Source organism: Myotis lucifugus, unplaced genomic scaffold (assembly GCF_000147115.1).
Source record: "Myotis lucifugus unplaced genomic scaffold, Myoluc2.0 scaffold_115, whole genome shotgun sequence".
Taxonomy (NCBI): Eukaryota; Metazoa; Chordata; class Mammalia; order Chiroptera; family Vespertilionidae; genus Myotis; species Myotis lucifugus.
The window spans coordinates 1,477,882-1,492,758 of record NW_005871163.1 but is presented as its reverse complement, the minus strand read 5'-3'; the positions used below and the strand labels follow the sequence as shown (position 1 = coordinate 1,492,758).

Below are 14,877 nucleotides of genomic sequence, written 5' to 3'. Positions count from 1 at the left end.
CAGGAGAGCATTAGGAGGTAGATTTCACAGAGATCAAGCCACCGGCACCAGGGTATAAGTACCTGCTAGTTTTTATAGACTCCTTCTCGGGATGGGTTGGAGCCTATCCCACCAGGACAGAAACTGCCTCTATAATGGTCAAGAAATTACTCCAGGAGATTATACCTAGATTTGAGCTACCAGCAGTTATAGGATCAGATAAGGGCCCCACCTTTGTAGCCAAGGTATCTCGAAGTATAGCTCAAGTCTTAGGCATAAGTTGGAAACTCCATTGTGCACACTGGCCACAAATTCAGGGCAGGTATGAAAAGGACTCTAAAAGGACTTTAACTAAATTTATCCCAGAAACCGGTGAAAACTGGACCAACCTCCTGCCTTTGCCTACTTACAGGCCAGGTGTACCCCCAACCGGGAGGGGTTCTCTCCTTTTGAAATCATGTTTGGTAGACCTCCCCCTATCTTACCCAAAGTTAGGGGAGGAATTAAAAGCTAAAAGTCATAACCATTCCTTGTTCAAGTCCTTGCAGGCTCTGCAGTATACCCAGCGAGCCACCCATAAGCTTGTTTGAGACACCCTGCCAGTGCCACCTAGGACCCTGTACATCTTTTCCAGCCTGGGGACTCGGTGTGGGTAAAGAAGTTCAGGACCCAAGGACTCACCCCAACTTGGAAGGGACTATACACTGTCGCCCTAAGCATGCCCACGGCTGTTAAGGTTGACGGCATCCAGACTTGACTACACCACTCCCAGCTCCTGCACCAGGAAATGGCCTTGATCCCGGCAGCCAGCGGCCTCACCCGTGAGATCCCTAGTCTGGGCTCCATGCAAATCCTCTTATTTCTACTCTACAGAAACTCATGCTGTTGAGCACAGGGAGCCAGTGCAAGATGTCCATCACAGCACTGGATATTAGAAACATTTTGGAGATATAAATGGCATTATTTAGTATACAATTTGTTTGACTTAGGTGCAGATGGAAGTCTATAATTACATAAAAAAAAAAGGCCTGCCTGGCTGGTATTGCTCAGTGGTTGAGCATCGACCTATGAACCAGGAAGTCACCGTTGGATTCCCAGTCAGGGCACATGCCCAGGTTTCGGGCTCAATCCCCAATAGGGGGCATTTCTCTCTCCCTTCCTCTCTCTGAAATAAGTAAAACTATATTTAAAAAGAAAGAAAAGAAAAAAAGGCCTGGAAGAACACCATATGCTGATAACAGTTACCCTGAGAAGGGACTGGGCTTGGAGTGGTTGAGAGGGGAAGTAACATAACACTTTATTACTTCTTTTTTTAGCAAGAGGAGTGTGTTTGTGTATTGCCTGTTTAACTTAAATTAATAAAAGAAAATTTTAGGACACAGAGCTACTTGAAGAAGAACCAAATTCATCCAGAGGGAAGAGGGATTTGGGCAAGACTGAGAGAAAATGCAGAATAGACTGGAACTGGGGTGAAGGAAGAGACGTGGGTCTACAGGGAGAAAGATGGGTAAAGGGAATACTCAGGCCTCTTTGGTGAATGGTCTCTAATGTAATCCTTTCTCCTTCCAGGACGGTCAGCAAAGACCTGAACAGCTTTTCAGTGTGACTTTGGATGTTGCATTTTCTTTCGAAGGTAAAACTAAGGTCGATCACAAGGCAGACTGGTTTTCTTTGGGTTACAACTCCTTTTGGCAAATATTTATGGAGAACCTTCTATAGTGGGCACCGGGCTGGGCCCTGAACGTACAGGGGCAGTAAGAGTTCCACAGCAACCTCCAGATTGAGACAAACCATGCAACAAGGCAGCAACGAAGGGTTATGGGAGCAGAGAGGGGGAACTAAAGGGCATTGATTCTGCCTGAGAGTCACACAGTCATGGAGGCAGAGGTGGGTATTGCCCGGACACAAACATAGTGAGAAGAAACCGAAAGTGTATCTCGGGCTGTGTTGGATGGATTTCCTCCCAGATTCTACGTTGCAACTTGTGAAGTTGGAAGAGCCCCAGAAAGCCTGCTCCCCCAGGGGCTCATGCTAATGGCACCCCCATGCAGAACCATTCACATTCCTTCCCTCCGCACTGAGAGCCTCCAGGGGCCCAGAGAACAAGCATTGGCGTTTGAGCTGAAAATCCTGGGTCCCTCATCAAAAACAGCTGGCTTCCAGATGCCCTAAAATGTAAACTGTTGCCCTGGTCAGCGTTGCTCAGTGGTCAGAGCATATGAAGCATCCATCTTATATAAAAACTGCTGTTTGAAATGTTAACCCTGCATTTTGGCTTCTGTAATACTTGCTGGCTTAAATAATAAGGAAAATAAGACTACTCCCATTTCAGAGAGGCCATTAAACCTTCCCCAGACGAAGTTATCAGTGCTGGCACCAGGCCAAGCCTTTGGTTGAGGTCTCAAAGCCCCAGCACATAGGGGCTCTTTAAGAACTTGCAAGGGGAACCGGAACAGAACCCCATGTTTAGGAGACAAAGAGGGTAAGATGGTATAAATACAGGAAACTTCCTGTGTGATTTGGCCCAGAATTTGAGAGGCATTTTCCTCTGGGCCTGGGCGTAATAATAATAAATATAACTCCATCTCTCTAAGCCATCGGTTCTCAACCTGTGGGTCGCGACCCCTTTGGGGGTCGAACGACCCTTTCACAGGGGTCGCCTAAGACCATCGGAAAACACATATATAATTACATATTGTTTTTGTGATTAATCACTATGCTTTAATTATGTTCAATTTGTAACAATGAAAATACATCCTGCATATCAGATATTTACATTACGATTCATAGCAGTAGCAAATTACAGTTATGAAGTAGCAACGAAAATAATTTTATGGTTGGGGGTCACCACAACATGAGGAACTGTATTAAAGGGTCGCTGCATTAGGAAGGTTGAGAACCACTGCTCTAAGCGTTGCTTGGTTCTTCTCTGGTTTTCTGTAACACATAGACCTATGCACCTGGAAGGTCACAGGTTCAAATCCCGATCAAGGGCGAGTAGCTGGGTTGCAGGTTCAATCCCCACCCCCAGTCAGGGTACAGCCCCGGTCAGGGTGCATGCAGGAGGCAACCAATAGATGTGTCTTCACACATCAATGTTTCTTTCTCTCTCCCCTCCCCACACCACTTTCACCCTTCTCTTCCATTCTCTCTAAAAATCAATGGAAAAAATACCCTCAGGTGAGATTAACAACAACAAATGCAAATGTAAACTGTTTATAATAAAAATATTATCTGCTCTCTGGTCAGGAAGAAACATGAGACAAATCCACACTGCAGGTCACTCTGCAGGACAACTGGCCTTGTCCACTTAGAAATGTCAATGGCAGGAAAAACAGGGAAGGCCGGAGCTGTTCAGGAACAGGGGGGAGTAAAGAGCCATGACAACTGGGAGAGCAGGTGAGTCATGGTTGGGTCCTGGGCTGGGAAAACAAAGCCGAGGAGAACATTGTTGGGATGGTTGGGAACACTGGATTATGGACTATATATTGATAATAGTTTTGAATCTTTTATTTTTTTCTTTTGATGATGGAAATAAAAAACCTTTATGATGTCTCCCTGGGGTGAGAGGAGGCAGGGAAAAGGATCCATGTGTAACAGGAGAACAGAAGCTTAGGTTCCAGTCCTGGCTCCCCGCCTCCGACCTGGGGTAACTGGAACCATTCTGTGACCGCTCAGAGCCTGCCTTGTCATCCAGGAAAGTGGGATGACAATAGGCTGCCCTCGCGTGCTGTGGGGGCTGACTGAGCACCCACAGGAGACGCTGTGGCCAGTGGGATAGCTCACTTCAGCCAGCAAGGAAGGCTTAACAAAAGGCTGTCAGTCCCTCTGGGGGCCTACACCCCAGGGGGGAAGCAGACCTGGGGGGCATCGCATTCCTTTCTTCCTTCGACCCCCATCCCTTCCATTTCCCAGCCAGCCCCATAGTAGGTGCTCCCAGCAAGGTTTCTCAGCGGCAGGGTGCAGCCTGGAAGCCTGGCTTAGATCCCCTTTGTTGCTTTCCAGCAAATTAAAATTTATCTCTCAGGGAGGAAATGAGGGGTTGGGTGTTTTTTTTTGTGTGTGTTTTTTTGCTTCTTCTTCTTAATGGGCCCTGATGAAGGAAATGAATTCCGGGAAGGGATCAGAAATACGATCTACTGCTAGTCTGTTCGGGAAGGTCTGGGGGCTCCCTGTGCCCTCAGAGGGGGCAGCTGGGCACAGTGTGTTTTATTATATAATTAACCTTGACCCTTCTGGGTTCAAAGAGAGAGGTAGTTGGAAATAAATCAATAGTCTGGTCTGGTCACTTCAAAGGCTTCAGAACCCGCTGGAAAATTCCATGTTGGTTCAGTGTGTAAATTGGAATAGGGTGTTCAATTCTTTTTGAAAGGTGGGTAGGGGGTGAGTCTCAAATTGAAATTAATTGTGTATCCGTTTCCTGTAATCAAGCAATCAGAAGTCTTTATTGTGTATCTTGTGGGGTTGGGGGGATGGGAAGGCCCAGGAGAAAACAAGGGGTGACCTCTCGGTGGCCACTGGGCCGGGCACTAGGCAATAGGCATCTCTCCAAGCCCAGCAGGCACCTCCCCTCCCCGGCAGAGTCCAGCCCTTCCTTCGAACACGTCTGGAATTCTTGGAATCATCAAACTATCCCCATCATGACACAGCACTTACTGAGTTCTTTTTTTTTTTTTTTTTTAATATATTTTATTGATTTTTTACAGAGAGGAAGGGAGAGAGATAGAGAGTCAGAAACATCGATGAGAGAGAAACATCGATCAGCTGCCTCCTGCACACCTCCTACTGGGGATGTGCCCGCAACCCAGGTACACGCCCTTGACCGGAATCAAACCCGGGACCCCTCAGTCCGCAGGCCGACGCTCTATCCACTGAGCCAAACCGGTTTCGGCACTTACTGAGTTCTTCCTATGGAGCAGGTACCAAGGGTTTTCCAGTTATTTTCTCATTTGAGCCTCATAACAACAACCCAATTAGATAAGTACTATCATTATCTCTATTACAGATGAGGAAACTGGGCTTCAGAGAGGCTACAGAGCAAGTCCAGAGCCACTGTGAGGTTTTCAAAGCCGAGTTCAATGCAAAGCCGCAGGTCAAGGAATGAGAATAAGACCCCTGAAGACTTGCAAATTACCCATCTCCAGTCTCCATGTTCTTCTCCCCGAAGTTGTTAGAAGAGCAACAGAGTGGGGGATGGTTTCTCTTAAAGTCTCTCTTGCCATCATCTCTAATTCACTTTCATCTCTCCTTTCTCTTCATCTTTCTTACTTGCGCCTCCTCCCCTCCCTCTTCCCCTCCCTCTTTGCTTTCCTTTTTTCTTGCTTTCTTTCCACAAGCATTTTTGACAGCATTGGTGGGTCATAAAGAGATAAGACACCGTGCCTGTCCTTAGGAAACGCACAGCCGAAGTTCTCAGAGCAGGGACCACGGACATACATCTTGTGCGTATTATGCTGCAGGAGGAGATGAGGGTTAGGCCAGGTGTAGAGGAGAGGGGGTTCTAGCTAGAGAGGACCAGGAAGGACTGGGAAGAGGTGATGTGTGGAAGGATCCGGAAAGCTGGGATGGTGGAGCGGTATCATTCCAGGCTGAAGGAACATCTTGCAGAAAGGCCTGGAGGCAACACTATGCATAGCTTGTTCCAGAGAAGCCACGGTGAGTCAATGAGAGGAGCCAAAAATTAGGCTTTGTTAATAATAATAATAATAATAATAATAGCAAGCATGGTCCCGAGTTCTTTCTTCCCCCACTAATTACTGTGATTTATTTAGTGAAATTCTAGAAGATAAAAATTTAGTTCAAATTAAGTCATTATGACTATCTTTTTCCCCCAGTTTTTTTTATTTCAAGAAAAACGATTTTAAATATAATAATGTTACATGCAATAAACATAAATATCTCAACAAAAACGATCTTAAATATAATAATATTACATGCAATAAACACCAATTATTCAAGAAAAATGCTCTAAAAAAAGAAAAATGATCTTACATATAATAATATTACATGCAATAAACATTAATAGTTCAAGAATAAAAGGATTTTAAGTATAACAGTATTACCAAAACTGTACTAACATAGTATGATATCACAAAAGTTGTAGGAAATATTAAAAATCTGCAAATAACAGGATTACTTCTATTATATTCTAGAATATTTTTTCCTTCTGGCTCTTTTTTATTCATCAGTTTATGTTGTTCACTAGAGGCCTGGTGCACGAATTCGTGCATGGGTGGGGCCCATCCGGCCCGCCCCCATGGGGGCCGATCGGGGGTGGGGCAGGCCATGGGGTCTAATGTTGGAAGCTATAGCTTTCCTCCAGCTGGATCTAATTATACTTTAATGATGGCCAAAAGAAAACCCACAACAGAACTGTTTTGCATTTTCACCGTGCCATGAGATGAAGTTGTTTAGGTGTTGTTTGCAAATGTATATCAAGATGGTTGATGGCCCTTTAATGATTTTTTTGTTCTTTCTAGGGCTCTGCCCTCAGTTTCCCAATATGATCTTCATGTCTGTTTGTTTAAAAGTTTTTCTGTTGTTGAATGTTCCTACCCTTCGATGTTGCTTCTGGCAGCCTGCAGGTCCTCTTTGCTGCCCCATTTAAAGAGAGATTGAAAGCTCACCTAATCTGCAAGGCACCGAAATTTCACAAAATACTCACCCAGCCCCTCTACATTCCTCAGCAAAGGGCCACCATCCCCTTAATGCTTAGGTCGCCTTTTTGCTAACTTGGAAGGTCTCCTGGGCTGTGGGCCGTGGAGGGAGAATTCCACACCTTGGCTGCAGTATCAGCAGAGCCCTCTGGAGACTCTGGTTGGGGTCAGAAGGGACTGGTAATTATTTTCTTGTGCTTGCACTAAATGTACATGCACCAGGGAGTGCGGCAATGATTTAGGGGTGTTGGGGGCCGATCGGGGGCTGGGCTGGCCGGGAGGGAGCGCCGATCGCTGCCCGCATCAGGTTGGTTGGCTGCCGCAGTGCACGTCACAGCCACCAGTCATTCTGGTCGTTCTGGTCACTCTGGTTGTTCTGCCATAACGGTTGCTGGGCTTTTATATATATAGACTAGAGGCCCGGTGTACAAAAATTTGTGCACTCGGGGGGGAGGGGGGGTCCCTCAGCCCGGCCTGTGCTCTCTCGCAGTCTGGGACCCCTCGGGAGATAATGACCTGCTGGCTTAGGCCTGCTCCTGGGTGGCAGAGGGCAGGCCCAATCCCTAGGTGCAGCCCCTGGTTGGGCTCAGAGCAGAGCTGATTGGGGAGTTGGGGTGCTGCCCCCTGTCATGCACAGAGCAGGGCGGATCGGGAGGTTGCGATGCCACCCTCAGTCACGCTCAGGGTAGGGCCGATTGGGAGGTTGGGGCACTGCCCCCTGTCACACTCAAGGCAGGGTCGATGGGGAGGTTTCGGCGCCACCCCCTGTCACGCACAGAGCAGGGTCGATCAGGGGGTTGGGGAGCTCCCCCCTGTCACTCACAGAGTAGGGCCGATAGGGGAGTTGGGGCACCGCCCCCTATCATACACAGAGCAGGGCGGATCAGGGGGTTGGGCGCCGCACCCTGTCACACTCAGGGCAGGGCCGATGGGGAGGTTATGGTTCTACCCCATCACACACAGAGCAGGTCCCGTGGGGGGGGGTTGGGGCGCCGCACCCTATCACACACAGAGCAGGGCTGATCAAGGGGTTGGCGCCTTCCCCCTGTCACGAACAGAGCAGGGCGGATAGGGAGGTTGTGGCCCGCCCCCTGTCACACACAGAGCCGCAGGGCAATCAGGCGGTTTGGGTGCTGCCCCCTGTCACGCTGATCCCGGTGCTGGGAGGCATATTACCCTTTTACTATATAGGATAGAGGCCTGGTGCATGGGTGGGGGCCAGTTGGTTTGCCCTGAAGGGTGTCCTGGATCTGGGTGGGGGTCCCACTTGGGTGCCTGGCCAGCCTGGATGAGGGGATGATGGCTGTTTCCAGCTGGTCACACCCCCTTCAGGGTGGGGGTCCCCACTGGGGTGCCTGGCCAGCCTGGGTGAGGGGCTGATGGCTATTTGCAGCTGGTCACACCCTCTTCAGGGTGGGGGTCCCCACTGGGGTGCCTGGCCAGTCTGGGTGAGGGGCTGAGGGCTGTTTTCAGGCTGGCGGGTGACTGAAGCTCCCAACCGCTCCTTTTTTTCTTTTTTTTTTTATTCTGGGCCAGCTTTAGCTCTGAGGCTTGGCTCCAGCTCTGAGGCCTCGGCTGCTGAAAGCAGGTATCTGGTTTGTTTGGGTTCTATAATCGAAACACTGTTTCAACTCCAGCTCTGAGATCCCGGCTGGCTGAAAGCAGGTTTCTGGGGTTTTGTTTAGCTTCTATATTTGTAACAATGTTTCAAACTGCAAGCTCAGAGGCCGGCAGCGGCAGGCGGGGAACGTTGGAGTCCACCGTCACTGAAGCAAGCAAGCCTCCTGTTAGCTTCAAGCTGCCTGGCTGCCGGCTGCCATCTTGGCTGGCAGTTAATTTGCATATCTCCCTGATTAGCCAATGGGAAGGGTAGTGGAGGTATGGCTAATTACCATGTTTCTCTTTTATTAGATAGGATTATATTCCACAAAAGTGTGAGATCATATGATATTTACCTTTCTCTGACTAGCTTATTTAGATTAGAATGATGCTTTTAAAGTCTATTTTGTCGGATACGAGTATTTCTACTCCAGCTTTTTTTTTTCTTTTCCATTTGCATGGAAAAATTTTTTCCATACCTTCACTTTCATCCTGTGTGTGTCTTTTGCTTTGAGGTGAGTCTCTTCTAAACAGCATATAGTTGGGTCATGTTTTTGTACCATTCAGCTACCCTACACCTTTTGATTGGAGCATTTAATCCATTTACATTTAGGGTTATTATTGAGAGGTACTTATTTATAGCCATTTAAATTCTGTATGGCTAGGTTTCTCTCTCTGCTTCTTCTCAGCAATCCCTTACAGCAATCCCTTTAGCATTTCTTGTAATGCTGGCTTGGTGGTGATAAACTCCTTTAGCCTTCTTTTGTCTGGGAATCTCTTTATTTGACTGTCTATTTTGAATACTGTAGTAGGATTCCAACTTGAATTGCCTCCCAGGCAATTGTCCTCAGGTGTGGCGAGAGTTTTATCAACAGGGTGGGGCAGTTGCTTCTGCTTGGAGCAGTGGTTCTCAACCTTGGCTGCACATTAGAATCACCTGGGAATCTTTTTAAAATCTTGATTTCTGGGCCTCATCCTCTGGAAATTCTGTTTCTTTGTTATGGGGTGGGGCCACAACATTAGTAACAAAGAAACAGAATTTCTGGAGGACGAGGCCCAGAAATCAGGATTTTAAAAAGATTCCCAGGTGATTCTAATGTGCAGCCAAGGTTGAGAAACACTGGCCTGGAGGCTAATTGTTACTTTTAATCTCTTAAGTGGCTTCAGGGCAAGGTGTTTTCCAATAGTGTGTGTTGACTGTCTTCCCCCCAAGCAAGGCAGGTGTCTATGTAGGAAAGATGTCCTCCGCTGTGTGAGGGAATGACTCCGCCCAGGAAACTTGGGGTGTCTGCCTTCTGAGCTCTATCCCCTGAGTCCCCAGTCCTGGGTCCTGCTCTCACCACTCCAGTCTGCTTCACCCTCCCTCTGCCGGAGCACAAGGTGCGTGACTCCACGGGGAATTTTTGTGCATTGGCCCTTTAAGAGGGTGCCCAAACTTTCAGCTGCCACTACCTGCAGATAGCACCCCACTGCTTTTCACAGCCAGATGTTATGTGGGTACCCTCCTCAGTTGGTGCTCTCCGCTGAGGAGCCCAGCTTCGGGATTAGATCCCAGAGTTCTCAATGGCTCCCTCCCCACAGCTGAGATATCTCTCTGGGACTTCAGTTGCCATCTGAGGGTGCCAGGCCAGCCCTTTGGCGCCTCCGCCCCTCCTACCAGTCTCTATGCCGTCTCCACCTTCAGTCCTTGGGTATCAGGATTCTCTCCTGTGAGTTTTCCATTGATTATTCAGAAAGCCTTTCCATAGTTCACCATTATGACTATCTTTTTAGACTAAGAATTGTTATGTAGTCCAAGAAATCTTTCTTGTGGAATTACATTAAACTGAAAATTCTATAAGAGATAAACCAATACCCATAGTTAAGGTGTCTCAAAATAGTTTTCCCTGAGTTCTTTTCATAACGAACTTGTTTATTGCTCACAATAACCTGTGAAGTGGTCGTTATCTTTTTAAAAAATATATTTATTTCAGAGAGAGGAAGGGAGACAGAGAGAGTAGAAACATCACTGATGAGAGAATCATCAATTGGCTGCCTCCTGCACACCCCCTACTGGGGATGGAGCCTGTAACCTGAGCATGTGCCCCTGTCAGCGGGAATTGAACCAGCAACCTCTTGGTGCATGGGTGGACACTCAATCACTGAGCCACACTGGCTGGGTGAGGTGGGTGTTATTATTATTACTAGAGGCCCATTGCACAAAGAGATTCGTGCAATAGGCCTTCCTTCCCCTGGCTGCCAGCACCGGTTTTCTTCTGGCACCCGGGACCAGGCCTTTGGTCTGGCCGCAGGGGAGAAGCCAAGCCCCTTCAGTCTTCAGTCTTCAGTCGGGCCAGAGCCTTCAGTCTTCACTCCGCACCTGCATGTGCAAATTAACTGCTATCTTTGTTGGGTTAATTTGCATAGTCGCTCTGATTGGCTGGTGGGCATAACGGAGTGACACCAATTTGCATGTTTCTCTTTTATTAGTGTAGATTTTTAAAGAAGATGGGTGTGCCGCCCTCTCCCTCCTCCACCGCTGCCGCCTCCTTCTTCTGCCACTGCTGGTGCTGCTCGTGTGCTCGTTTGGTGCAGACCTGGTACCTCTTTTGTGAAGCGGCAGCTGAGGAGACTCCGGCGCTCACTATGGCCAAAAAAAAGCCCAAGGAAGGAGTCAAGACTGAGAAGAACGATCATATTAATTTGAAGGTGGCGGGGCAGGATGGTTCTGTGGTGCAGTTCAAGATTAAGAGGCACACACCACTTACTAAACTAATGAAAGCCTATTGTGAACGACAGGTTTTGTCAATGAGGCAGATCAGATTCCGACTTGACAGGCAGCCAATTAATGAAGCAGACACACCTGCACAGTTGGAAATGGAGGAGGAAGATACAATTGGTGTGTTCCAGCAGCAGACGGGAGGGGTCTACGAAAAAGGGAACCTGCTGCTTCACTCCAGAACTCTGTGCCTCCAGACCAAGAAGACCTTCTCAGTTAGAAAACTGCAATTGGGTTTCAACACATCTGACTGCTACAGTATAGTTTTCTCTATTCTTTCATTTTCCCCTTACCCATTCCTTTATTGTACATAAAGTAACTGATGTATGTGCACAAGCATTTGCATTTTTTTTTTTTTTTTTACTAAATGGCCAATGGTATGTTTTGGTCTACATCAAAGAGGGTGGGATGGGGAAAAAATACTGGTTCTGTGAAAACACCCTTTTTCCATTAGTGGCATGCTCATCCAGCTCTTATCTTTATATTCCAGTAAGTTATTTTGCTCTCAGTTTAACAAAAAAAGAACAACATAAAAATTCTGGCATACCTTGTTTGATTGGAGAATTTTAATGTTTTTCATTTATCATTGTAAAACCAAGGACAATTTTTAAAAATATATATATATATATTATTGATTTTTTACAGAGAGGAAGGGAGAGGAACAGAGAGTTAGAAACATCGATGAGAGAGAAACATTGATCAGCTGCCTCCTGCACACCTCCTACTGGGGATGTGCCCGCAACCAAGGTACATGCCCTTGACCGGAATCGAACCTGGGACCCTTCAGTCCACAGGCCAACGCTCTATCCACCGAGCCAAACCGGTTAGGGCAAACCAAGGACAATTTTATAATTTTTCTGTACGTAGCTGTTACATGTAGGGCAATCTGTCTTTAAGTAGGAATAAATTACTCTAAAAAAATGAATCCTAGATAGTTTTCCCTTCAAGTCAAGTGTCTTGTTGTTTAAATAAACTTCTTGTTAAAAAAATAAACAAGATGGCTTCTTTTTAAAAAATATATATTTTTATTGATTTCAGAGAGGAAGGGAGAGGGAGAGAGAGATAGAAATACCAATGATGAGAGAGAATCATTGGTTGGCTGCCTCCTGAATGCCCACACTGGGGATAGAGCCTGCAACCTAGGCATGTGCCCTAACCAGGAACTGAACCCTGACCTCCTGGTTCACAGGTCGATGCTCAACCACTGAGCAATGCTGGCCAGGCCATCCAAAGTTATAGAGAAGGAAATGGCACCAGAGGTTAAGGGTTGTCCACTGGGTCACATAGCTGGACAGTGGCGGCATAGAGATTACATACCCAAGCTGGTGCTTTTTTTAAAATTTAAATTTATTGACGAGAGAGAGAGAGAGAGAGAGAGAGAGAGAGAGAGAGAGAGAGAGAGAGATGTTGTTCCACTTATTTATTCATTAATTGATTGATTCTTGTATGTCCCCTGACTGGGTACTGAACCCTTGGCTTTTTGGGACGACATTTCAACCAGTTGAGCTGCTTGGTACGGGGCCAGGCCAGTGATCTTAATCACTGAGTGAGCTACTGCTACTCATGAAGGAACCTTAGATACCAGGCTGCTCTGAGAGCAATGGGGAGCTATGGCAGATTCCTAATCCAACCTGCATTTTAGAACATGCCCAAACCTCCTACTCCAGGGTCTGGCATTCCTGAGTCTCTCCTCAATATTCAAAAAGAAAATCTCTATCTCAGCCAATTTAGACCACACCTTTTCCCCTTCCCCTGCCCCAAGTTCCCCTGCTCCTTCTCATCAGTACACGGATAAGTCATCAGAGAGCATGGGCTTAGAACAAGGAGGCCCAGGTTTAAACCCCAGCTCTACTACCTCACTTCTCTGTGCCTCAGTTTTCTAATCTATTCAATGGGCTGGGAGAAGACTCAGATGAGGTAGTGTGAAGGCATCTGTCAAACACCACGAGAAGTAATAACAGAGGTGTCCTCAGTATCATTGGGGCACTAAGGACTCCATAGAGGCTCTTTCCCTCTATAGGAGCTCCAGGCTATTTGACCCTCTTGCTAGGTTCCCTTTCTGCCAGGTAAGGAAGCCACCTAAAGCTTTCCTCAGATACATCAATTGTGCGAAAAGCATATGCTCTGCAAACCTAGCAATCATGCATTTATATATTTACTCAGCATCTACTGAGTGCCAGGCCCCATGCAGCAAGTGACAGCCTCCTGGCTGCTCAGGGATGTCACCACCGTGCACTTCACACCTCCAGGCCTTTGCTTGTGCTGTGTCTTCAGCCTTGGATGCCCTTTCTCCCTTCTCTGCTCCACTTTGGAGCCTTCCTTAATTCCAGACCTCAGTGATTCACGTTTCCTTCTGTTTCTACAGCTTGTTGCTGGTACCAATGCAAATAAGTGTATAGGTAGATTGCAGTTATTTTTTTCAAGCCTATCCTATCAGCTGGCTGGGCCTGTCTCTTGTATGGGGCAGAGCACCTGTTACCGGCTAGCTTCAATCAGATATGGGTGGAGATCAGGCCTTGGTCCCCATAGGTGTAATCTTCAATAATTCCACAGGGTGGCAGCAAACCCCTCCAGACACAGCCCTCCCAGGAGCACAGAGCTTCCAGGCTCCCACAGCTCTAGAGAGGCCCCTTCAAGCTTACTTTCTACTTTACCTCATCCCCACCCTCCACTTGGGTGACTTTGCCCTGCCCACCCCAGTGTCTCTACCTGTAACAATGGATTGTTTGCACACTTAAACTGCATACTTCACTTATTATGAATTTATAGCTTTTATCAAGATGTAATTTACATACCATACAATTCATGCATTTAATTGTGCAATTCAATGGTTTTTAGTCTATTCGCATAGTTGTGCAAACATCACCAAAATTTTACTTTTTTATATATTTTTTGTTAATTCTCACCCAAGGATTTTTTTCCACTGTTTTGTTTTAGAGAGAGTGGGAAGGAGGGGGAGAGACAGAAACATTGATGTGAGAGAGACACATGGATTGGTTGCCTCCTGCTGCAACCTGTATGCGTCCTTGACCAGAATCGAACCTGGGACCCTTCAGTCCGTGGGCCAATGCTCTATCCACTGAGCCAAAGCGGCTAGGGTCTATCACCACAATTTTAGAACATTTTAGTCACCCCCAAAAGAAACTCTGTACCCATTAGCAGTCGCTCCTCATTTCCCCCAATCCTCAGCCCCCCAGATCTAGGCAACCACTAATCTCCTTTGATGTTCTAGACGTTTCGTATAAATGGATCACACATCATACAGTCCTTTGGGACTGGCTCCTTTCACTTAGCATAATGTTTTCAAGGTTCACCCATGTTAAAAAATACCTTGTTTTATGGATATACCACATTTCATTTTTTCATCAGCTGATGGACATTTAAGTTGTTTACACATTTTATCCAGTAGGGATAATGCAATGAAGAATGCCGGCATATGAGTTTTTGTGTAAACATGTTTTTAGTGAGTTCCAGGTTATGCTGAGTGGGCTAACTTGGGTATCTGGGCCCACGAGGGGGGTGAACTTGCAGTCCCCAAGGCTGGCAGACGATGGCTTTTTCTCATGATGGTCTGTGGATACCACTGTGGGCAGCGCCGATAATGCCAATGGCTTAGCTGATGCTGGGAGGAGCACAGAGCCTTACAGAGCTTTGCCTCTCTAGGCATCTGGCTGGAAGTCCCAGCGAGTCACCGACACTCAGGAAGAGAAGAGGAAGGAGAAGGCCAAGACCCATGACCTGAAGAAAAGGCAGCTCATGAGGCTACAGAAACAGGCCTACAGAAAACTGAGACACAGGGATCCTCAAGACTCATGGACTCCTGGTCTGAACCCAGTAAAAACGGACTGTTAATTACTAAGAAACAGGAAACATGTTTGTTTGTTT

The 14,877-nt window shown here is 46.9% G+C and overlaps 1 non-coding gene across 1 annotated transcript; it reads left to right on the top strand.

Annotated features, from left to right (window-relative positions):
- The first annotated feature begins 14,534 nt into the window (after nt 1-14,534).
- Nucleotides 14,535-14,621, top strand: LOC111826974. The gene has a single exon (XR_002830430.1). It is a non-coding gene; the product is annotated as a small nucleolar RNA SNORD35 (small nucleolar RNA).
- The last annotated feature ends 256 nt before the right edge of the window (nt 14,622-14,877 follow it).